Raw genomic sequence first — 23,189 nt, 5'->3', positions numbered from 1 at the left:
TCAGAATGTAACGATTAAAGCATTGGAAAGAAACTGAATTTTCGTATGTACAATTGTGAAGACATTATAAGGAATTTAGTATAGGTAAGGATTAAAATTTTGAACATGTAAATATTTTTTGACTTCAGATCTTGAGATAGAACAAATAATTCTCTTCTTATGCTGCAAAATGAATTTACTAAAAAAAATGGTAAGGAAGTTTGATCCAGGTCAGGAATGTGTGTACACATAAATCACAAAAATCATTGTATATGTTCAGTATGACGATAAACTTTGAAAACTGCTGAGTTTTGGGGTATTTTGAGTTGTCATCTGCTTAATCAGACTGAGAAATCTTACAGATACTTTGTAAACACCAAGAATATCAGTAACTGGGATTGATTACAAAGACTGTTTCATATCTATCTATAATAAGTTCTCACTACTTAAGCCTGGCACATCTAGATTTTTCTGTTATAGAGCCATTTGTATAAAGGCTTAACGAAAGAACATTCTCTGACTTCTTTGTTAAAAAATTTCTTAATAAAACCTCAAAACAAGATGCTTTTGAATTCTTCTGCACTCTTGAGTGCAACTGGTTTCTACAGGCACACAGATATCACTTCGATTATGTGGTATTAGTTATTTCAGTGGTTTGTGGCTTTTTGCATATATATTACACCATTTCTTCTGCTAAAGAAATATCCACAGAAACTGGGTTTATATTGCCACCTCATTTATCATCTCAAAACAGATAAAACAGGTCTGATGTACTAAGCCACCTACTTGGTTTGTTATTTTTAAACATGGGGGGTATAGCTTTTTGTCTGTGGTAAGATTTCCCCCTGCTTCTCCCTCAACATCCCTAGACAACTCATAACTTTTTATCAGTTAAAAATGGTAAGATAATGATAGCAATTCAGCTTAGGGAAAACACTTGCAGATCTTGGAAGATTGAACACGAGCTGCTCTAATGCATCATTATCTGCTATTTATTTATTTAACACACTCATCATGTTTTTCTTTGAGGATTTTTCTTTAAAACAAAATCCACATCCAGCATAGATAGGACAAGCACATACAGTTTGGCACTACAACAAGGCTATTTTGGAAATATTAGTCTCCTTTGTCCAATTATTGACACCTATTTTTCTTAGTTAGCCACCACAATACCTCCACTTAAAGGCACGGAGGAAAGAACATTTTGGATGAAAGGAAAAAAAAAAACCCAAACAATCCATCCATTCAGTCAGGTAGCCTGGGTCCCATAAATATAAGTCCAGTGTTATGTGAGCAGCCTGAAGACCCTGCCCTGTAGTTACACTGGAACACAAGTGCTGTCCTGCCAAAGCAGTGAACCTCCTGTGTGGTGGAGCTGCTTCTCTATCCTGTTCCTCTCCTCTTGCGCACATGCTTTAAGCAGGATGCAAAGCAAAGAGAAGAGAAACAAAGCACAAAGGACTACAGCTGTCATGTTCTGAAGCTACTGCTTGCTTCCATGTAGCCAGGAACAAGCAAACAGTATCGGGTAACAACGAGAGAAGGTAGCTGGAGACTGGAGAGAAAGAGTTAATTACTGTTCCCTGTTTCTTCTTTCAGTAAAGTAGTGTCTAAACACATACCCTAACTATCTACATTGGCCATCCAGTGGTTAGTCTTAAAAAAGGCTTATTCCTAAATGACAGATAAAGTTTAGAGAACTCATCTGAATCTTTAATTATGATCGAAATTTTTACAATGATAACAAAAAAAGCTTTTCTCTTTTGGACTGGAGCTTCATGGGGAGTTAGGAATTCAGTTACAGCTTTTCTGCTGTGCTTTTAGACCTTCCAGTTTCTCTGAAAGTATGTGCATATGTCAAGTGTTATATTTTAAATATATTTAGCTGCACTAACACCTTTGGAGGCAAATGCAAGTCTACAGCTGCTCCCAGTCCAGCCATCTCTGACTGGCACAGTTTTCTGTCTTTGATACCACCCATGCAACACTCCAAATAAATCTCATTCACATGTGCATAGAGTTCAGTTTATCTCTTTCAGTCTTCATTGCTAAAAATGCCCTTTACCCTTATGCACAGCTGGTTGCTGTGTGGCATTCCTTCTACTTAAAAGGTGGAAAACCTCTTAAGAGCCTGAGGCTGTTCAGAACTGCTCCCTGGAGTGGCTATAAGCTAAAACCCCAAATTCAGCCTTCTATCCTGTGAGATAATTCCAATCTAATCCCAGAAAAGTTTCAGATACTGCCACCAACATGTGAGCCACTTAGCCTTGTGTCCAGCCAGAATCCTTATTTAGCAGGTCATTGTGTTTTTCTTCAGCTCTTAGACCATTTATTTCCCAAACATACCTTTAATAAAGGTAATAATAATAATAAAGTGGTCATAAGGCAGCCTTACCTTGTTTCCTGCCAAAATGTATTCTGATGTGAACTCAGCAAGTTCTACTTCTGCTCAGTAGAAACATTTCCACACAGACTATACTCATACGAGAGTCAGAATGTCTGGCTTTTTTGCTCTGGGCACCATTTCCAGTCACATGAACTGGGAACAGTTTGATTCAGATGTTAACAGCCACTGACATTTGCAGGAATGTTTAAAAAAATAAATCATAAATGCCTTAAGAAATTTCACTGTGTAAAAGACTTAGCACAAAAGTTATTGAAAGTGTGGTATGTGTTTTATTTGGAGGAACATAGGTGTTCATAGTAATATGTCACATAACTATATATTGTGTAGTGGGGCAAACCATATTGAATAAAGTTTTTTTTCCCAAATTTTATGTCTTTACAGTCTCACTAAGGTAGAACTTGTGTGCAAATCAGGGAAGAATCTGACATTTTAATTTTAAATGGGTGTTGGAGTTTGACAAATTAAATGGGATGAATTCCACAAACTGACAAAAGTAGTGGATTAGAATAAATCTGTGATTGGCACCTAAGCTTCCAGTAAGCTCCCTTCCCTCCCTTTATTTATTTTAAACACATTTTTTAATTCTGTAAAGTGATTTATTTTCATTGTCTTAATTTGAAGGAGCTCTGCATCGGAGGGGGCAGGGAAGATGACAGATTTGTGGTTTACATTTCATAGGACTGCAGTAATGGAGACACCCAGAATACAGCTCTCTGTTCCAATTCATTTCATGCTCTAAGGAAGTCTCATGCTCAGAAAGTGACCTTCAAGGGGTATTGCTCTGTCCCTGAATCATTGTATTGCAGGGTAAGTCTTAGCTGACAGACTCTCATTCCCCCAAGTGTAAATGGAAGTTACATGGATTATTTTAAGCCTTCCTCCCATCTGAGATACATTCTTTCTACACCCTCTGTCCTTTTAATGTGAACAAAAAAAAAAAAATCAAAGAACCTCTTGAAGCCTACAAGGAGCATTTAGAAGTTTTGAAACCTTTTCCCTTTTAAGGTCAGGGATAGAGGAAGAAATAACTCCAAGCCAGATAAATGTAGATAAAACCAATACATGCACATTGTTTATAACTTTTGCATGGTTCTGGGAGCAGAATGTTGGTATTTTTCTAAGGAAAAACAGAGGAAAAGAAGACATATATTTCCTCTTTCCCCATTAATATGATTCCCACAGCTCTTGCACCTTCACTAAAAAGGTAACCAAGCGACTGTCAAACCAAGACTCTGTGCTAGGTACAGGAGAAATAATAAATTGGTAAGTGTGCAGTGACTAGCTGTTCTAACATAGCTGGTAAAATCCTGCTGACTAGTGCAAGTTATGCAGGAAAGCCTATACATATTTAGTGGCCATCAGATTTCCCAACTAAGCACAGATTACCTGTATCATATTTCTACATTAAGTTCATCCAACATTTGTCAGAAAGGGGCTAATTTTTTGTGTTTGGATGAGCAAAAGACAGAAGCAAAGAGTATCCCTTTGTAAATGACACTTGTTGTTCAGAATCTAGCGGTAGTCTAAATTAACGATGTCCCTCAAGGATGAATTACTGACAGGAAACTGCCTCCTCCATAACCATTTTGGACACCAGCAGCATGTTACACTGAATAAGAATGAGCTACACAGCCAGTGTTGGTGTTCCACAGAAATGGTTGGAGTGTGGTGTTTCAGTAAGAGCTACTATCCTTTTGGTGTAGCACCCACACTGGCAAATCAGTCTGATGCTTGCAAGTAATTGCGAGTAGACATGATCTTGTAATTCATTTTGAAAATTCCCCTGAAACATATACAGTTCTTGGGAATGACCCTGCATGTACCTCCCAAAAGTTAAATACAATGAGGCAGCGAGTAGAAGAGTTGTTTCATTTAGTTTGAGCGCATGAGATGTAACTATTTATTTGTCATTTTCAGTCTATATTACAGCTAAAGTGTTTCTTTAAAACAATATATAGTTTTAGCCAAGAGGTGTGAAACTTCCATACTCTAGAATAAAGAATTCCAGCAAACTTCAAACACAGCCATGTGAAACCACACTATTCCTGCTTCATGAGATTTCTTCCCCCAATATTAGATTTAAAGGACTAGATCTAAAGGATATTAACAAGCTCACTGTTTTCGCCACCCTCATATTTACAGCATCATCATTATTAAGACACTAAATTAGACAAAGACATCATGACCATCTGAAAAATCCACAGTTCAAAACAGGGGGAATTCTCCTGCCAGAGTGGGTAAGCAGGATAGGTTAGCAAGGTTATCATGAAGACATCGTTTGAGACTATTTCATGAAGACAGCTTATGAAGCAAAGATATTGAAAAGAAGGAAAATAGCATGAGCAATATAAGAAGCTACAGGACAGGCAGAAAAATTGTTTAAAAAAATCTCAACACCCTCCACCCCCCCAAAAAAAACCCCACAACCAAAACCAACAAAAAACCACCCGCAAGTTCTGGCAAGATTGCTTCAGAAATTGAATGGGAAAATTTACTTTTGACTTAATTTTGTCTATAGGGCCGTCACCACGGCAAATTAAACAGATACTGAATATGCTCCATCTCACCGATCTACAGAACTCCCTCCACTTCAATTATCAGACTGTGTGTGGGATCACCTGAACTTACAATCCTGGTTTCAACCCTCCACAGGGGGCTGTGCACTGATCTTTTACTGAGTCACATGTGGGTGGATTTTGTATCTTTAGCACTACATAAGCTAATTTAACTGCAGGTGCAAATAATTTTCCTCCAACTATCAAATGATTCTATCTTAATGTTTAGACAAATATGATACGAACTAACGCCCTACAAGAAAAGCACCTACATGGATGTGTTTTGCTTCAACATGTCTCCAAGTGTTACAAAGAGTCAAGAGGGGAAAGTGGATTTTGGCTTTTCCTATCTTTCAGGAGAAAATAATATAGTGAAATTGCCATATTTAGTACTACTGTCTAGAAAATCACAGCAGTAAAAGAGCCAGAGAACATAGGATTTTTTTGGTTGTTTGATTTTATTTTGTCTTGATTATTTGTGGATTTTTGTTCAGGTTTTTTCTGTTGTTTTAGGGGGTCTTTTGGTTTTTTTTTTTTTTGGTTTTTGCTGAGGATGTAAGTAGAAATTTAATGCTGGTGAAATAGAAATAGAAGGCAGTATGCATTAAAATCATTGCCCTGCCAGAAGTCATGCCTAGGATAGCAATACCAGAATGGTTTTCCACTGCCCAAAGCAGCATCCAAATGTTATTTCTTGAAAACTGAGTTGCCAAGTACAATAGCATTTTTGAAGAAGAATCTTGCAGAAGTTCTCAATATTAAGAAGTCAGAACTCTGGTTTCTATATGTAATTCAATCTTTCCAGAGGCGAAGATCCCATATGCGGCAAATGGGATGTTACATCAGATTTTGAAGGATCACAGAGTACTTAGCTGTAACAAGTTCTAATCCTACCCCCATTACCAAAATGGGGCCTTAAGACTGAAAGCCACACATGTGACTTAAGAACTTTAACTTGGAACACATCACTTTGATGTTGTAGAAGTGCAAAGTAGCAAACAAACTAGTTTTAACATAAGGAAATATGTTCAGTATGTACACTTTCCTTAATTTGAAAGTTCAGTACTGGGCAAGGTCTTTCACTGCTGTCAAATCCTGTGATACAATATTTGATTTGATTTCTTGGTTCTGTTAGGTGTGTTATTCCTCGGTACTTGTGATGGTCCAGGCACTGAAATTCTTGCATACAGAAATACTAAGCAGTTTAAACTGAGTTGTTGATCAAGATAGAAGAGAATCACACTTCAGTGAAGGCACTCAAAGGACACAGGAAAAAGCCAAATTATGGAGAAACATAAAGGTCTGCACTGTCATTATAACTGCTCAGAAGTATATCTTTACACATAGAGAGAAATAAAGAGAAAATCTCCTAATATCCTTTTTTTTTTTTTGTGGATATTTTGCCAGGTGACTCATTTCTCTAGCACAAAAAACCATAAGAGATTAAGTGATAAATCTCTGTAAATTTCTCTTTAATTTTCAGTCTTTATTTTACTTCCTGGTAAAATAATAATAATAAAATAATAATAATAAAATAATAAAATAATTATTTCAAACTAATTTACTGAAATACTGCTGAACATACTGTTTTGTCAGAGTTCCTGCGAAGTAAGTTAAGGCAGTTACTTTGGATAAGCAGTTTTTTATGTGATATAAAACATCCTCAGAACACCAGATGGATATTATCAAATTTTATGGTAGCCCGTACAGAGATAACACTTATTTTATGGAGACAGAAAGACTCATAAACCAATTAGAGTATCAACTTGGTCTTTACATCACGTTCTGCATTTCAAAGGCAGAGGCAGAATTCCCAGTAAAGCCCCATCAGACAGCACAAATGGCCAGAAATAGTACAGAATGTGTCTACAATAACTACACTATTGAAAAACATGTGATTCTTGTCCTCAGCCAGAAACAGCAACTTCATTGCTCTACTGGCTGTTGTCAGCTGCAGGGAGAACCACCAGGCAGGGGATTCTGAGGAGAATCATAATCCCAGTATATGGGATAATACCCTATTACCTCAGAAATTAGGTGCCTGCCAGTGAATATGCTCCAGATTTTAACACTGTGCCTACTGGGTCTTTCATGCAGCTTCTAAAGAAGAACTTTTGTTATGAGAGAGAAAGATAGCAAGCAGATAAAGAGAAGATGAAAGCTGATAATTAAGAAAGTAAAGCTGTTGACTTTGTTTATAGAAAACCATGAAGCTTCTTCCTGACAATTGCAGGGATTGGGAAAGTGTTTTACAGTTCAAAATGAAACTTAATTCTAGTGTTAGTCATTGTCTTCTGGGCAGATCCTGGGTAATTCACACAGCTGAACTTGTATGTAATGCTCTACATGCTTGGCAAACACATGAATCAGGAGGGTTCCCCAGCAACAGCAGCCTCACTGACACCTTGGTATTTTTTTGTCCCTTTTACAAGTATGAAGGAATGCACAGACAATGTGCCTTTCCAAAAGCTGTGAAACAAGTAACAGAACTTCCTCAAGCCCAAGGCCTGAGTCCAAGTCACTGAAGACTATAATCCTTACAAAAAAGCCCATTGCCTTAACTAAAGTTGTATCCCTGTTTTGGGGCCCCAGCTGATCCTCAGACTCCACTTGTCAGAGAAGTCTAAAGCTGCACCTTCATGGTAGTGCCAAACAAGACAGACACTGTTTAAGGACAGAGAAAGATTTGGGTGTGGATGCATCTCCTTTTAGGTGTTTCTCAGGGAAGAGATGGAGATGCCATGTGCCAGCAGCCATGCAGGTTTACGTTCTCTAAGGTTTATTACAAAAACATATCCTACCTAAACCTGAGGCTACACAGGTTTTCACATTGCTTTCCAAACTCATCCACCAGCCTGAAGTTTCCCACTGACCAGAAGCACATTATTTTGATGTACAGTTTGTATACTTTATATGCCGCTTCCTCACTCTTCAATTACTTTTCTTCATTCAGGGCTCAGTTCCTTGTTTAAAAAAAACCAACCAAATTTCCTTATGAGCATTTTCCTCCCTCCAGAGCAATATGTTGAATGTCTGAATATGTTAAGATAGATGCCTGAATGAAGTTTTTCCACAATATTCCTCTTCTTGAACTTGGAGACCTTCCTGTATTTAAGTTTGAAATAAAGCAAGCTACATTTTGCTTCCAGTTAAAAGGTTCCTGCCCTTAAGATGTAAAACATTAGCTGTATACACAACATGTTTAAAAAAATCATTGCAAATTATTTCTGTTTGCAAAAGGTTTCTTGCAAGACATCTTTAAGGTGTGAAAATAACTTTTACAGAGATAATATTGTCTAAAAATTAACAAAATGTAAAAATACCCCCTGCAAACTTTCAAACAATTCTGATTTTAATAAATATTATATAAAGATACATTTCTTGAGACAGTACCTTAAGACCCAGTAGAAACCCAAGGAATTCACTAAAATGACAGCAAAACTTACCTTAAGAAGAATCAGCACAGAGGCTCTAGTTTTTCCTCCTATTCAATCAAATGCTTATGGCAAGACTTAATACTGACTCCTTCCACCTCTGTAGTGGTCAAAAAACAGATAGCCAGAATCTAAGAGCTCCTATAGGTCTGGCAAACTGAATGGGAGTAACATTTGGCTTTCTGCCTGAAATTAATTGGAGAAATGTATTACAGGCTGTGTACTTATCATCAGCTGCCAAGAAACATTTAGATAATGCTTCTTTACAAGAGGATAAAGGAAGATTTTTCATTTCATTTCCAGAGAGATGCATGTACACTGTCAGACAGATAACAATTAAGGAGTGACTGGTGAATATCAGGGTAAAAAAAGTGACGTAATTTAGTTTTACCTTTAAAAAAATATAAATACATACGGAGACATTTACCTTTTCCTATGGTGTTCAGGATGAAGAACCAAGGTGATAAGGATGAAGAACCCAGGTGATAAAATTTTGGTTTTAAGGTGTTTTGCTTACATGTCTTGTTTAAGCACTGAAAGTCAGACCTACTTTTCCCTCTTTTGATAAATCATCGTTAGAAATTACCATTTCTTCAGGGCTGTGAAACTGCACCTGTGACTCTTTACCACCTCTCCTGACTCTGCCACAGGTGTCCCAGTGCCTGTGTCAGGGCTGCATTACTACTGTCAGCAAAGGATATTCAGGTAGCTTTCTCTGTGGGCCATATTAAGATTTTACAGGGAGGAACCAGAAAACAGTAAAGGCTGAAAAATACAGGAAAGGGAGAAAAGAAGAGCTCCCTGAAGAGCATAAGTTGAAAGACTCTTTCCTGCTAAAAGGCTATTAGCATAGCAACTTATACAGTACACAAACATCATAGTAATCTCTGTTTATTATTATTATTACTTTTTTTTTATTTATTATTATTATTGCTCTTAAGTGAGCAGCTTAAACCAGGCATACATTTGGAGGAAGATGGATGAATATTGTGGAGGAGAATAGAGCAGGGCAAAGGAGAAAATAGCAGAAATAAAACAAATAAGTAAGAAATAAATAATAAATAAATAAATAAAATTAAGCAGGCAAGAAAGAAACTAGAATAGGAGACAAAAAGGGTTTAGGTAGGATGAATACGGCACAAACTTATTTCTATTCCCTTTGCTTCTTGGATCACAGCCCATGGTAGGAAAGGCCTGGAGTGGCAGGCATTCCTTAAGAGCATGACCATCAGCCTGGCTCCCTTGAGAGGAGGGTTCCAGCAGGATTCTTTACTCAATGGCAGCAGGAGGGTCTCCCCAGCCCAGGACCAGCTGTGTGCCTCCTGTGACTGGTGGGGGATCAGGGCTTAGCCAGGCACACAAGGCTGTGAGGCAGGAGACTTAGCATATTGCTAAATGAAGTGCTCTGGGCTGCAGAAACAACCACACTCTTTCAAGCAGGAGGGAGCTGTTGAATGCCTTCCCATAAGATTGGCAGTCCTGTTGGCAGAGCAGGAGGGCTTTTTGCCTCCTCACTGGTAGCAGATCCTCTCTGCTCTGCCTGCATGGTGAAATGCAAAACTGTGAGGGCTGGCACTGAGTTCTTCTGGAGCTGTTTTAGGCAGAACAGATGTAACACGGCTTTACAGTCCAGAGCCATTCACTGTAGGCTGGCAAGGCAACTAGGATAGTAGCAGTATGATCCCCAGTCTTTTGGCATTGACATCTATGAGCAACACCAGATTTCCCCGTGCATAAAAAGTCTTTTAAATCATCGCTGTTTGGGCTAGTCTTAAAAAATGGAGAAAAATCTGTCTCGTGCACAATAAATAACATCTGGTTAACATCTTAGTTCTGAAGCACTAGAATTATGCTTGGTGAGGCTCAGTAAACTCACAGCTATGAAACAGGGAAGGTGCTGCCTACACAGGGAGCTGGATGCAGGTAGAATAGTGAAGACAGGAGATTGTGACACCACACAGTAATTAGAATCAAGATTAATTTCCAGGAAAATATTTTTATTTGGGTACTGGCAAATACTTCATTTCAATTAAAAGCAGGCCGACAGATTATTAAATTATTCCTACATTAACTTCTGGAAAGGTTTTACTGTTATACTAATTTAATAACTTCATATTTTTGTCCCAAAATGTGGTATAAACGAGCACACATGTAGTAGACTTTTACGCCTGCACAAAGTTGATTTTTCTATCACTTAACCAAAAACATTACAAACTAACTCAGCCATGAGAGTAAGGGTGATGGCCCCAGTATGAGAATACATATATCAGCTCTTACACTTACCTTTTAATCAAATAAGGTGCCAGTATTTGTATAAAGGCAAGCATGTGGATGGCTGAACAGAAAAAAAGCTGTAGGTTCCTATCTCTGGTTATGACTCTACCAGCTACACTTTCATCAGAAAGTTGTTAGAGTTAAGCTGTGAAAAACTTTGTGCATGTTTGTGCATTTTAGATGATACTAAGAATGTCTGTTTCATTTGGTTTCACATGCATTTGTTAGGCTTTTCTGCATAGTTTGATTGGCAAAATAGCATAATGGAAAAATAAACAGTCCACAGGCATGGGTTGTCTTTCACATTTATTGATACAGCAAATAATTAAGTGGAGCTAGGCTTAGCAACCAAATTAAAAATCTAATGATGAAATTGGGAATCCATCTCCCGGTTAGTATTGCCAGTGATGTCAGCAGGACAGCACTTAGGAAAGGTTATATTGGTCTCTTTACTGTTCAATATTATGTTCTTTTCTTCTACATCTAAATAAATAAATATGGCTAAGCAAGAAATTTATTTAGAATAATTACTATTAATCAAATATAGCCCATATATTTTGAATTAATTTTCTCTCCCCTAAACCAAACAAATAGGCAATTTCATATAACCATCCAACTCCAGACAGTGGAGCACTAGGAAAACACTGCAGCATAACACCAAACTGATGGAAGCTGTTGGTTCTGCAGCTTTTAGAAATCACTGTATTTCTCTTTCTGCTCCCCAGTTTTCCTTTCCTGGGCTCCTTCTCTCATCCCACTTTTTGTATATCCTAAAGATGCTCTTTTTCTCTAGGCCCCAGTCCTTTGTTCTTCTACTTCTTTTCTCTTACGAAAAGAGTTATCTTTTTCTGTTAAAATTATATGATAAAAATTCATACCTGGAAATGAATATGAAAAACCCCAGGTATGATGATGAGACTGTTGAGAAGTTATAGTGCTTTTATTTGTCATTTGGGTTTAACAGGGAAAGCAGGCTGAAAAAATGATGATCCTTTCCTGCCAGGGCAGAAAGAAAGATTATATAGGCTAGAGGCAATTAGTTTTTGGGTTATTTAATCCTGAAGGAAGCAATATACTAATGTATACTTTTGAAATTAAAGCATTTGCACTAGGAGAAAAAAAAAGATCTTTCTTAATGTCAGTGGCCCACATAAATGGTGCAAAGCTTTAAAGCCTGTTGTTTAAAGCCTGTTGTTACCTGAAAGTGGTAACTCCTTGTCCTATAATATTAAACAAAAGCTGCCTAAACCCAACAAGCAGAAATCCTAAAGCTTGAGGTAATCTCTCAACAGTTTTCAGTTTCTGATATAGGTGTATCGGAGTACATGGGATTCAGAATTTCATCCTCCCCCTGGAGGGCAGCTTTCTAAACAAAGGGGGCATGCCCTTGTGTACAGACGAGTTAGCAGTGGCACAGTGCTTTCGCAGAGTAGGAATTGGCTAAATATGTTGGAAACGTGGAAAAGGCCAAGCTCCCTGTCCATATGGCCAGGGCAACACTCTGGCCACCAGTTAGAGAAGGGTAAGAGCTAGGAGAGGTAGCAGGCAGCTCCTGTGCATTTGCTGAGCCTGGGGCACAGCCAGTCTGCGCTGAGAGGGAAGGGAATCCAGCACAGGGGACGCTGACTCCCTCCAGCATAAATAAAGGTGGGCCTCTTCCTTCAGTCCTTTCTCCTAGGAGTCTGTAGGTGCGTTGATTTATGTGGCCTTTAGAAAGAGAGACATTTTGTGGAACTGGTGTTCAGGTCATCCTCCTCAGGTCTCAGCAATTCTCTTGCCTGGGCACCTGGAGACCTGACACTAGGGTGTTTGAGCTGTAGTAAGATGAGTGTATTTTGCTTAGAGTGAAAAACCCTAAGATGACACTGACCCCTCATGATTAACTCCTGATTGTTCTGCCTTTGAAGAAAAAACAGAGGAACAATATTAAGTAGCTCTGTTACAAGTTTTCTTTTCCATTGTGTCATGTTCACTTTTGTATCAAGAACCATGACCAACAGTTGTTTTACCAAAGAGGTACATTCTTGGTTTTTATTTGTTCAGAAAGTAGAATTTAGGAATAAATACCATTTAACATCGCATACTCTTTTATTTGGAGAGTGTATATGGTGTAGGTATATATAGATATATAGATACAGATACTCATATAGCTATATATTTAATGTTTGAGACTACAAGTGAATTTAATAGAACATATTTAATCAATTTTTACCAAGCTAATTTTTTAAAAAATTCAGATATTAACTATCTTGATATATTTTCATACTGTCTTTGCTTTTTAGAACACTTTTTTCTCTCAAATGGTCATGCAGTGCCACCTAGATGTTGCTGCTGAGGTTTGCAGAAAAAACACTTAATTGAAAACAACTACTTCTCTAAAGGGTTATTAGAGAAGTGATTTTCTTCGACTCTTAGGAGGAAGGGTGGTTATGCTGTTCCCTCCTACCCTCCCTCAATATTATTCTAACTTCATTTCTTCGTAGAATATTTAAAAATTTTACTTTTATGTCAGTTTTAGGATGCTCACATTTATTACTATGGCATATAAAACATGTTTATCTGAACAACATAGAAAGTTACCAAACTTCCAAAAGGCAATTAAGAAGTGATGCTTGAGAAGACCAGTTACAATAAATATGATTGACCACAGAAAAATAGATCTGCATCTCAAATACTTATGTGGTAATTGGCACCTTTATGTAAGCAATCAAAAGGCAAACAAACAAAAATAAATAGGATTCCAGCATGTAACAGCTACAGAACACAATTTGAAAACACAAACATCAAAGGCTTAAAAACCAAAGTGTTAAGTAAATAATTTTTCCTACATCCTGGCTTCCTTTAACTACATATAAATATTTTTAAAAGTCCCCAATTCTGGGAGTGCTAATGCATGACCTTTCCATTTGTAGTGTGGAAACTGACTGTATATCCTGGATCAAAACACCTTCCCCTCAGAGAGAGAGTGACTTAACAGATTTTTTCAGAGGATTCATTTTGTACAGGTTTCTGGGTGCCCTCTAGAGTATGTAACAGGTTGAAAGAGTCATGCATGATACTAGTGCAAATTTAGGTCCTTTGATAAATGAATAAGGGCTAATATTTCATAAACAGTACTAACAGTTCCATCTGACCTTTCGACTTTTTCTTGATATTGGAATTTTTGGAAGGTATGAGGAAGTGTCTAACTAATACAGGTCAGCTTCCTGCAGATATAAGGAACTAAGCCATTAAAAATCCAACCACACCATGAAACAGGCTTTTTTCTTTACTATTTGTTGATCTGTTCAAGAGGATTCTTTCCTTTTAGGCAAGCATCCTTAAAAATGCTTTTAGGATCACCTGTTGTTTTAGAACATCTTGAAGAATATCTGTGTGAAAACATATGAAAAATCAGTGGATGGCACTGTTGGCTTGCATGTAAAGAATAATCTCCTAAATTATAAAATATATATGGATTTTAAGGTTAGCTCTATATATATGGATTTATGTTTGCCTAGTACTTACAGATTTTTTTGTATTGGAGCAAATCCATCTTTTTTAGTTTATTTTCATGCTAAAGCCTACAAAATTAATGGTTATTTAATTCTGACATTTTGTGGATCACTTGCAATGGAAAGTGTTTGGACTAAGTATTGGACTGAACAAATCATCCCTACAACCACTGTAAGGAACATACTAGGTCTTGCAATAGTGAAAAATGACTGACTTTACCTCTTTAGTCTATAAGCACAAAGCATGAAAATTTGGTTTATTGTAATCTTGTACAAAAACCACATTTTCTGACCTATAGAGTACCTTAAGAACTTCCTCATTCAGGCTTTGATCACTTTGTTGGTGCCATGAAGATTTTTGCCTTTTCTTTAATACCCCTGTTATACCTTTTTACAACTTCTGTATTCCTAGTGCTTTTTGCCTACATTCTTGGACTTGTTTGTTAAGCTAAGAGACTAAACATTTTAGAAGCTTCATAGCTAGGGATCAGTGTGCCCCAGACCCCAAGGTCCTCTCCAGAACACATTCTGTAAACCAAGATAGAACCATCCAGGGGAAGGCTCCTTGGGGAGGGGGGGCTCACTTGAGCCTCTCATTGGGCTCTTTGATAGATATGCTAATTAGTAAAACCTATAATGTTATACCCGATGATGGGGGAGACAGAGATAGACTCGGCAGGGTGCATCTTGATGCATATGACCTGGATGTGTACACCTAAGGATTCTTAAAATAAACACCAAGGTAAAATCCCTTTTCCCCTTCTAACTGTGTATGACTCTTGATTTTAAGACCAGGAAAAGGCATCATTGTCTCAGTTGATCACAAAGTTCCCTGAGAGCCCTGGAACACTCTGAAACAAGGTAAGACAGAGAAAACAACATTGCTGGAAAAGCGTCATGTGGTCGGTGTGGAGAGGCAACACAACCCCAGTGACAAAGCAATCGCCTTCCCCAGGGCACAGGGCTCTGAGATCATTTGATGCTTGGCAGCATTTATGCTGTGCTGCAGCTCAGGCATTGCATGCAGTAAGAAGGGGCAAACGTGCAAATCTTCCTTCTGTGGATCATATGGGTAGGCAAAGGCATAAGGAACTGCTCCTTTGCCATGGGTATAGAGGCTGAGGCTTCCATTGTCCACAATGGAGTTAATTCCATTGCAAATAAGCACACTTGCACGTCGCACCTTGGTTTTGAATGCAAACCAAAACACAGCTTCAGTGTCAACCTTACTTTGAACCTACATCATGGACACAGTGTTGTACACTCTGTTTGTGAGCTTGCTCACAGGGGAGAGATAAAAATGTGCATCTCTGTGTGATGGACGAAAAATGAGGTGTGTTGTTTCTACGGTCTGGATTTACAGAAGGATTTGCAATCAAGTCAGCCAAGGGATCCCCTCCTGGGTGAGCCCCCAAGTAATGTGGCAATGGCATCAGAAGTTTGTAAGCAACCCAAAACTTACCTCATTGTTCTGACAGCGTGGCACTTACCTGCAGGTGTCCTATCCTAATATGCACATGAGGGTACATGGGACTAAATCAGGAAACCTGCTAAGGCTCCCAGGAGCTGGGAACACTTTAGAAGGCCTGTATTCTGATTCCAGGTATAGGGAAATACAGCTTGAGGGCCAGAACCAGTAAGGACTGAACACAAGATTCCCACTGAAATTGATGGGGTCCCTTTGTCCTCAGTCCTAAATTCTGGCTGGGTGGATATCTAGCTAGGGGCAGAGGGAACAGACCTTCCTTCCCTCCTTCATATTAGGGTTTTGCAAAAATATTTGTGTTGTTACATTTAATTGAAACTGAAATTTTAAAATTATTTGCTATTTTAAGATGGAAAGAAAAATCTCACTTCTATTTTTTAAGCACTATAATGCTAATGTACCAGTCGAGATCCTAGAAAGTGGAATGCAGGGATCAAGTAAAGGTTTGGGGATTTTTTTTCCATTCATTTCCTGTGGCGCTTACCCTGCCCCTCTTTCATTGAAAATAATATGAGCTAAAATACCTTCTAAGGGACTTTAGTTTTGTGACTCAAAGGTCTTGAAGGACTCTTTTATCATGTCAAATAACGTATTTCTGACATGTCTGTTGCATCTCCACACTTTTCATCTAGGCACCCACTGTTGTCATGGCTACAATATCCATACTCTGAAAAATAATAAATAAATAAAATCCCCTTGATCAAAGTAGAGGAAAATAATGTTTTTTTTCTGAGTACATGAAAAGACGTTTTCTGCACTTGACTTCTTTTAAGATTATAATTTCAAATTATCAGAATTGTGCAGCAAGTTCTGTTTTATTCCCCCAAATCTGAACCTGGAATATACTAAGTGCATCTGGTCAACAACTGGGCTCACAGCTGGGCACTGCTGGAATAATAAGAAGCACTGAACCTTGAAATAGATCATGAATCAGCATCTCTTTGCATTACCCCATGAAGAGAAGTTTCCCCCAGAAATTTTGCAGGGGTTTCTATGCAGAAGGGGCCAAGATTCCTTAATCCATGAAGATCAAATATTTCAAGATGCAGGTAGCAAAACATTTCAATGTAATCATGTAACATGGGAAGTGGGGACAGAGTCTGCGGTGTAATTCAAAAAAAAAATGGAGGGATTCAGTTTCAGGAGTACAATTAAAATGACATGTTTCCAAATGTTACCTTAGAATATTGTGCTAATCAGTAGATGACTCTGCTTCGAGCCAACTCTTCTAGCCTCAGGGACTGAAAAAAAATGGCACAGTGTTTTAATTCTCTCACTATTGAGTTTTGTAAAGATAGTGCTACTATAGATTGACAAGAGCATTATTTTGATTTAAGTTTATTTAAGGCATTGTGCCTTATCAGACAAGGCAGACAGTCCCCACTGCCTCACTCATGGCTGCTGGGAGGCTTTTGTGAAACTCAGCACACTCTCCTTGTCACGCCATCCTTTCCCTGTGGCTACTTGCAGAGGTTTCCACTTGAGTCCCACAGCCAAATTCTTATCTCAGTTGTGCTGTTAATAAGCAAATGCCTTCACTGTGGTGCATAGGCATAACTGCAAAGAGGGTGTGCAAATTGCACAGCTTGCCTTCACTTGCTACCATTCTTCCCAAAATGTTCAGAGGAAGCCTGCTTACATTACTGGTTGTCAGAGTGTTTCTGTAAGATCAGACCTTGGCTGCCACGATGCTTGCGTATATTTCTTCCTTATTGAAATGGAATAGCTCCTCTGCCCTGTCACATATAAACACTGCTGCTCTGGATATTGTCATAGGTGTCTGATTCTGAAAGATTTCATTTCTTGTTGGCAATAGCAAACCTACTTGCTAATACAATTTAGTGGAATTTTAATCAGCAGCACCAGGCTGCTCACAGAGCAGCTCCCAGACATCTGCCATACATTTCCCATATCTGACAGGACTTTTCTCAAGGCACATGCCATTTATCAAGGAAGGCATGTGATGCTGTCTCTTACCAAAACCTGTTCTCTTAATGCATGTGTAATGAGGTGGCTAATGCTTTGTGAGTAGGAGTGCCCATCCTTAATAAATACTGACATGTACTAAATGTTACCACAGCCTTTGGAGTTATCCTGCAATAAAACCCTCATATATATATATATTTGCATACAAAAAGGAGTTTACAAGTACAAATAAAAATTGAATATTTTTGTTTTAATTTTTTGCTGCTCTCTGTTAATCATACAAAAACAAAACAGAAAAATGCACCGTCTCTTGCTGTTGTGGTAATATTAACACAAAGAAGTCCACAACACCTATGCCCAAAGAATGCATTGTAAGTAACCATTCTAAAGCTAAAAGTAAACATTTACAGAGAGGAATGAATAGTTAGACACAATGTATAAGTTCAGGCAGAAGACCATGCTTATCTGGCCAATAGCCTTTCTGAGCTCAATACTGCAGAGACTAATTCTGGTCGATATCTGATTTTTGTGTGTTCTGAGCAAACTACAAGTTCTTGCCTTCTGTTTAAGCAAGAGTCCAAGATCAAGAATGTTTTTAAAGGCAGTCTTTCACCTTCTCTCTAATAATCAATATACATTTTCCCTTGCTTTCCTTTTTCTTAGAAGGTCAAAGCACTGACTCTTCACCTTTGCTGTGCAACATTTCTGAAGGCTAAAGCTGCTGTTGGGACCACACAGACCCCCAAGTCCAAAAGCCCATTATACTGAGTACTGCCTTCTCCAGATGCATGGATAACAGCTCTGAATTTCTCCAGAGCTGCATCCTCTGATTTCCTGTTTCCTTCTGGGTTTTTTCCCACAGCTATTCACTATGGGCTGCTTGGTACCCTGCTCAGTGATTTTAGCGGTAAGAGCTCCAACATAGTTTTGGTCAGTATGTTTCTTGGTGTGAAAAACGACTTCATCCCCACACACTTTTCTCCAGCTAGGACCTCTTATTTCCTTCTTCATAAAACACCTTTTGTACAAAACACAAAGAGCCAGAGCATGCACCTCATTGGGTTCTCCCTGAGCTGGCATACAGGGCTACAGCCACCAGCTTGGTTTAGAATCCCGGGCAAGCTGCTTTACTTCTGTGAGATGTTATCTGTGAAACTGGAACAGTCTTTGAGACTACATAGCTGTCTGCCTCTCCCTCCACAAGGGAGGGAGCAATTGGTAGCAACTGTGTTAGCAATTAACTGATCTGTATGTTTACAGGATTAAAGGATCTTGTTTCTCTTACTAGGTCAGTTTACTTTGCTGTAATTAACCTTATCCTCTTCTTACAATTAGTGTCACACCAAATCCTCAGAGCTTAACATGAGCCAAACTTTGGGAATGATCAAATTTGTATCTCACAGGTGTAATTGAAAACAGAGTTTGTAATCTTGTATAATAACTCTGTATGTTTTACTTGTACATATACAGGACACTTCAAAATTGTAATTTAGGATTGAGTGTACCTAAGTGTTTTACCTAACACAGGGATGCCAAAAGTGGCATAGGAGTTTCCAGAGAAACCTATGTGAAGCACTACAACTGGGGAGCACACAGCCCACTGCTGGATGACCTACCTTCACTTCATCTAACCAGCCTGGCTAGATGTGAGCAAGGTCTGATTTGAAAGCAAGTATACAACCAGCAGGGCTTATGGATGTGCTTGAGCACACTGACACCTTATTGAAGCCATCTAGCTTTCAATCTAGGGCTTACCTGGAGCAAGCAACCACTGACCTCATACACCAGGCTTATTTGTGTCTATGAAGTATTGGCAACAACGATGTAAGAAAACAAACTGATGGGAAAATGCTCCTGTTCTTTTTATGTGGTGATGTTTCCCCTCTACAACTAATGGCAAGGTGAATCCTAACTTTTAATTTGAAATACCTGCAAACAGAAATATTATTCTGAGCTAATTGTTGAGATGACTATAGGTGATTGAGACAAACACCTTCTTTCATGAGGGCCGTTGTTAGATATCTACATTAGATGAGTCATTGTGTAACAGTCCAGATGAAGCTCACCTGAAACAACTTCTACTCTTATAAGCAATACATAATACATCACTAAATATCGCATCTTTACATCCTCAGGTCTTTGAACATCCTTGTGGATTTTAGCTGGAATTTATGGGTGTGCACTTACTGAATCTAAAGCTACATCATGATCCCAAACAGAACCTTCCTACTGCCAGCCAAGTCATTTGGTTCAGTTATTTTCAAGCTTTCCTCATTGGCAATAGAAGAAATCAATGCTTCTAATACTCATTCCTACTGATACTCTCTTCAACATCATCTGGAGCTTCACAGCCTTTGCTCCTTGACTGTCTTGAATGATTAATCACTTACCTCCTCTCTTTGGATAATTCTTGACTCTAGTATTACATGTCCCACAAAAGCTAAACCACAAGCAACAAACCATTTACCAGTGATAATCATTCTAAAACATGTAAGAAGAGTTGCAATTGCTGTGCTCTGTGAGTAAGGAGGTGCTGATAGGGTGTGCTCTATTGCCAGCTGTTGCACACATTTATCAGTTGTGATGTTATCTGTGTTGTTCCTTATGACAGAATAATGGTCTGTATAGTCTTCATACACACACAATCAGAGATTATGTCCTTGTATGGCCTATAATGCTCCTCCCATCTGACACACTTGTCGCTGAAGACAAAAAATGTCAACATAACCCAGTTCCCTCCTTGCAAGAGAATGGGCTCAGCTGAAGAGCCAGACCTCTCTGTGCTTTGTGTGCCATCTGAGCTGGCAGGCATCCCTTGTGTAGCAAAGTATCACAGCTTCTGATTCTTGGGCTTTAATTTTACCTTGCCTATTTGGAGTCACTGTCCTAGCTTGAAAGCAGCTTCAGAATTGAATCCATCAAGAATCTCCCTAGGCACCTTCACATAGCAGGAAAGAAGCCAAAACTTTTCAGGATTAAACTATTCCAGTTAAATTTAACTTCCCTCACCTCCCCTAACTTTTGGCTGTCCTGTCTTCAGCTCAGTTAGCTCAAAGTATCCCAGGTTTATAAAAGAATTGTGCCCTGTTTCTGTCACTTCCCAAAAATAGCAGATGAACTGAAAGCAAATTTAACTTACCCAAAACTTGTCTAATCCATTGCTTTAACCATTCTATAGTGTAGTACTGGGCTGTTGTTAATAGACAACAATAGCTGGAAGCCAGGTTTTAAAGTTTTTAAAAATGTATTGGTATGTCATTAAAATGGTGACTATCTACAATATGAAGGAATTGTTGAAGAAAGTGATCACATGTAGATTAGATGATCTGCCAGTCAGGTAGCTCTGAGTAAGTCTTCTGACAAGGAACTACCAGCAACTGTAAGTCAGCTGTTGTTAGACCACTCACTGAGCCATGCACTACTCTACAGCAGCTGAGAGATTGCTTTTGCAGTTCCTTTCCTTTTTGGTCTCCTCTGAAAAAGGCATTCAAAACAAGGTTAACAACACCCTGTATTGACAGATAGAGAATTCACACCACTCAAAAAGTTATGAGAATGCTCAGACGACTGAAGACAAGATGTTATTTTCTTTTGCTTTCTGCAACAGAAAGTCTGTGATGTAGTAGACCTGGTCTCCTTGTACACTTCCTATATCTTTGCAGTTAATTTTTATTACAATTAAATAGTTCTTACCATTGGAGATATTCTATCTCAACCAACCATCTGCTATCTGGTCATTCCCCTTATTTTCCTAAAAATAACCAGGATGGGAAGGGCTAGATATTCTATATGTGCTATTACTCTTGCAAATCACTCAAGCAAAATATATGCCTATTCAGAAGGGATCAGACTTAGGCTTGAGAATTAGGAAAAATTAATTTCATTACAAATTAAGTCAAAGAACAGCTGCTGAATCTGATAGTATTTCTTAAAATGAAATCTGCAAAAGCCTGAGATCATTTTCTTCCATGCAACATCCTTTCTTCTTTTCCCCCTTCCCTCCATTTCAACAAAATAATGGTGTTTATTCTCACAAGGGAAGATGCTGGCAAAGAATGCACAGCTGCAAAAGCAAGGCAGCGGGCTCAGACTCATTTTTGGACTATACAGCTACAATAATTCAGAATAATGAAAAACATAATAAAACCACAAGTATCCACACACCTGTAGTTGCTCCATATCATCCTTCTCTCTGCTCTTAGTAGATCTCTCTTGTTAACAGTTATATCCACTTCTCATTTTTTCCCTGTTTTTCCACTAAGTTTCCACAGGGAACACTGCTATGGTCAAAGCAGTGCACAGACTTTTTTTTTGAGGATGTTCAGAGAATTTGGAATGAATAGCTTCATAAGGACTTTTATTTGGGCTTCTGAGCAGCAGTTGGACTATACAATTTCAAGGTACACACATCAGGAGTTTACTCTAGTCCCAACCCAGAGTTTCTTTAGAACTGCATAAAAGCACCTTTGAAACTTTAATCCAGGATTTTAACCTATAACTGCTTTAGCCTTACTTGAAGCAACTGACCTTTGAACGCAGCAACAAGACTTTTCAAGACAGGTCTTTTACTACTGTCATTCCAATAGCCAGGCCTTCTTTTAGACTGTGCCAACAAAGTTACCAGCCCATGTCAGCCACACAAAGCACTACAAGAAAAACCCAAACTCCCTTTTCCTTACCCCCACTCTTTATTTCATCTCTTACAGCATAAATAGGTCAGTTTGTATCAGCTGTGAAGGCATTCCTAATCTGGGTGGAGAGTTACCACTTTCAGCTGTAACTGAGAGTGTGTGGTGCCGCTCATCTCCCTCCTGAGCCTGGCACGAGCAGCTCACTGTAGATCAGCTGGCTGGGGCTGGAGGAGTGGCACCTTCAGCTGCTCACTGCATCCAGCTGTGCTCCAGCTGCTTGAGTTATTCTGTGATCCACAGTTCACAATCATTCCTGAAAGGGTGACAAAAAATCTATTCCATCCTGTAACAAAAGGAAGGAAAATGAACAGGTGAAATTTGATAGTGATGTAAAAGAAAGGCTCATGACACAAGCAGATGCCAAATTACATATAACAAGAAAATAATCCACCTTTGCAGTAACCATAAAAAGCAAACAAACACATTTCACAACATTTGTTTCCCTTTTCTATTATCTGTGGTCAATGTCCAGGCCCTTGTCTTTGTCTTCTTGTATTTTATCTATTTCCTCTAGCACTTTATTGCAGAGAACATCACATAAAGTGACACTTATTGTTTTGAGCTTCCTTTACATTTATGTTCCTCAGATCAGCAAGGAGAAAAAGAAGTTGAATCACTGTAGGAAACCCTTCCCGTTAAGTTCATTTCTCCCATGCCCTCTGTTTTATAGTGGCTGTAGATATGACACTAAATGTCTCTAGATTATTGTATTTCATAGTAACCAATGGTCCTTGATGTATGGAACATATACTTGCACCTTGTTACACACCTGGCCTTTGGGTTGGACCAAGGAAAAAGTTGGACTTGTGCAACCACTCCAAATGGCTGTGAATTTGCAGGTACATCCCATAGTGTACAAGGTGAAGAAAGTACTTAAGACCTCTACAGGTTGTGTTTGTGGAGGAAAGTTTTAAAGCCTTTCCTTCAGGATGAAGGGAAACTG

The 23,189-nt window shown here is 38.6% G+C and overlaps 1 protein-coding gene and 1 long non-coding RNA gene across 8 annotated transcripts in view; both read right to left on the bottom strand.

Moving 5' to 3' along the window:
* FMN2 (formin 2) overlaps window positions 1–8,890 on the bottom strand; it is a 172,901-nt gene extending 164,011 nt beyond the window's left edge. For 4 of the 7 annotated variants that reach the window (XM_069010362.1, XM_069010367.1, XM_069010370.1 and 1 more), the window contains exons 1-2: window positions 8,803–8,882; window positions 8,388–8,561 (exon numbers count right to left, since the gene is read on the bottom strand). The gene's annotated coding sequence lies outside the window, so the exon portion shown is untranslated. Of the gene's footprint in view, window positions 1–8,387; window positions 8,562–8,802 lie in introns of all 7 variants that reach the window. The other 3 variants (XM_069010363.1, XM_069010364.1, XM_069010366.1) reach the window with 3 other exon arrangements.
* A 4,030-nt stretch (window positions 8,891–12,920) lies between these two features.
* LOC138108153 (uncharacterized) lies at window positions 12,921–22,224 on the bottom strand. Its single transcript, XR_011149885.1, has 4 exons — window positions 22,083–22,224; window positions 16,808–16,870; window positions 16,154–16,296; window positions 12,921–14,020 (listed from the first exon to the last, which is right to left on the bottom strand). It is a non-coding gene; the product is annotated as an uncharacterized lncRNA (long non-coding RNA).
* Between the last annotated feature and the right edge of the window lie 965 nt (window positions 22,225–23,189).

Source organism: Aphelocoma coerulescens, chromosome 3 (assembly GCF_041296385.1).
Source record: "Aphelocoma coerulescens isolate FSJ_1873_10779 chromosome 3, UR_Acoe_1.0, whole genome shotgun sequence".
Taxonomy (NCBI): Eukaryota; Metazoa; Chordata; class Aves; order Passeriformes; family Corvidae; genus Aphelocoma; species Aphelocoma coerulescens.
The sequence above is the reverse complement of the archived record's forward strand: the minus strand, read 5'-3'. Positions and strand labels throughout refer to the sequence as shown.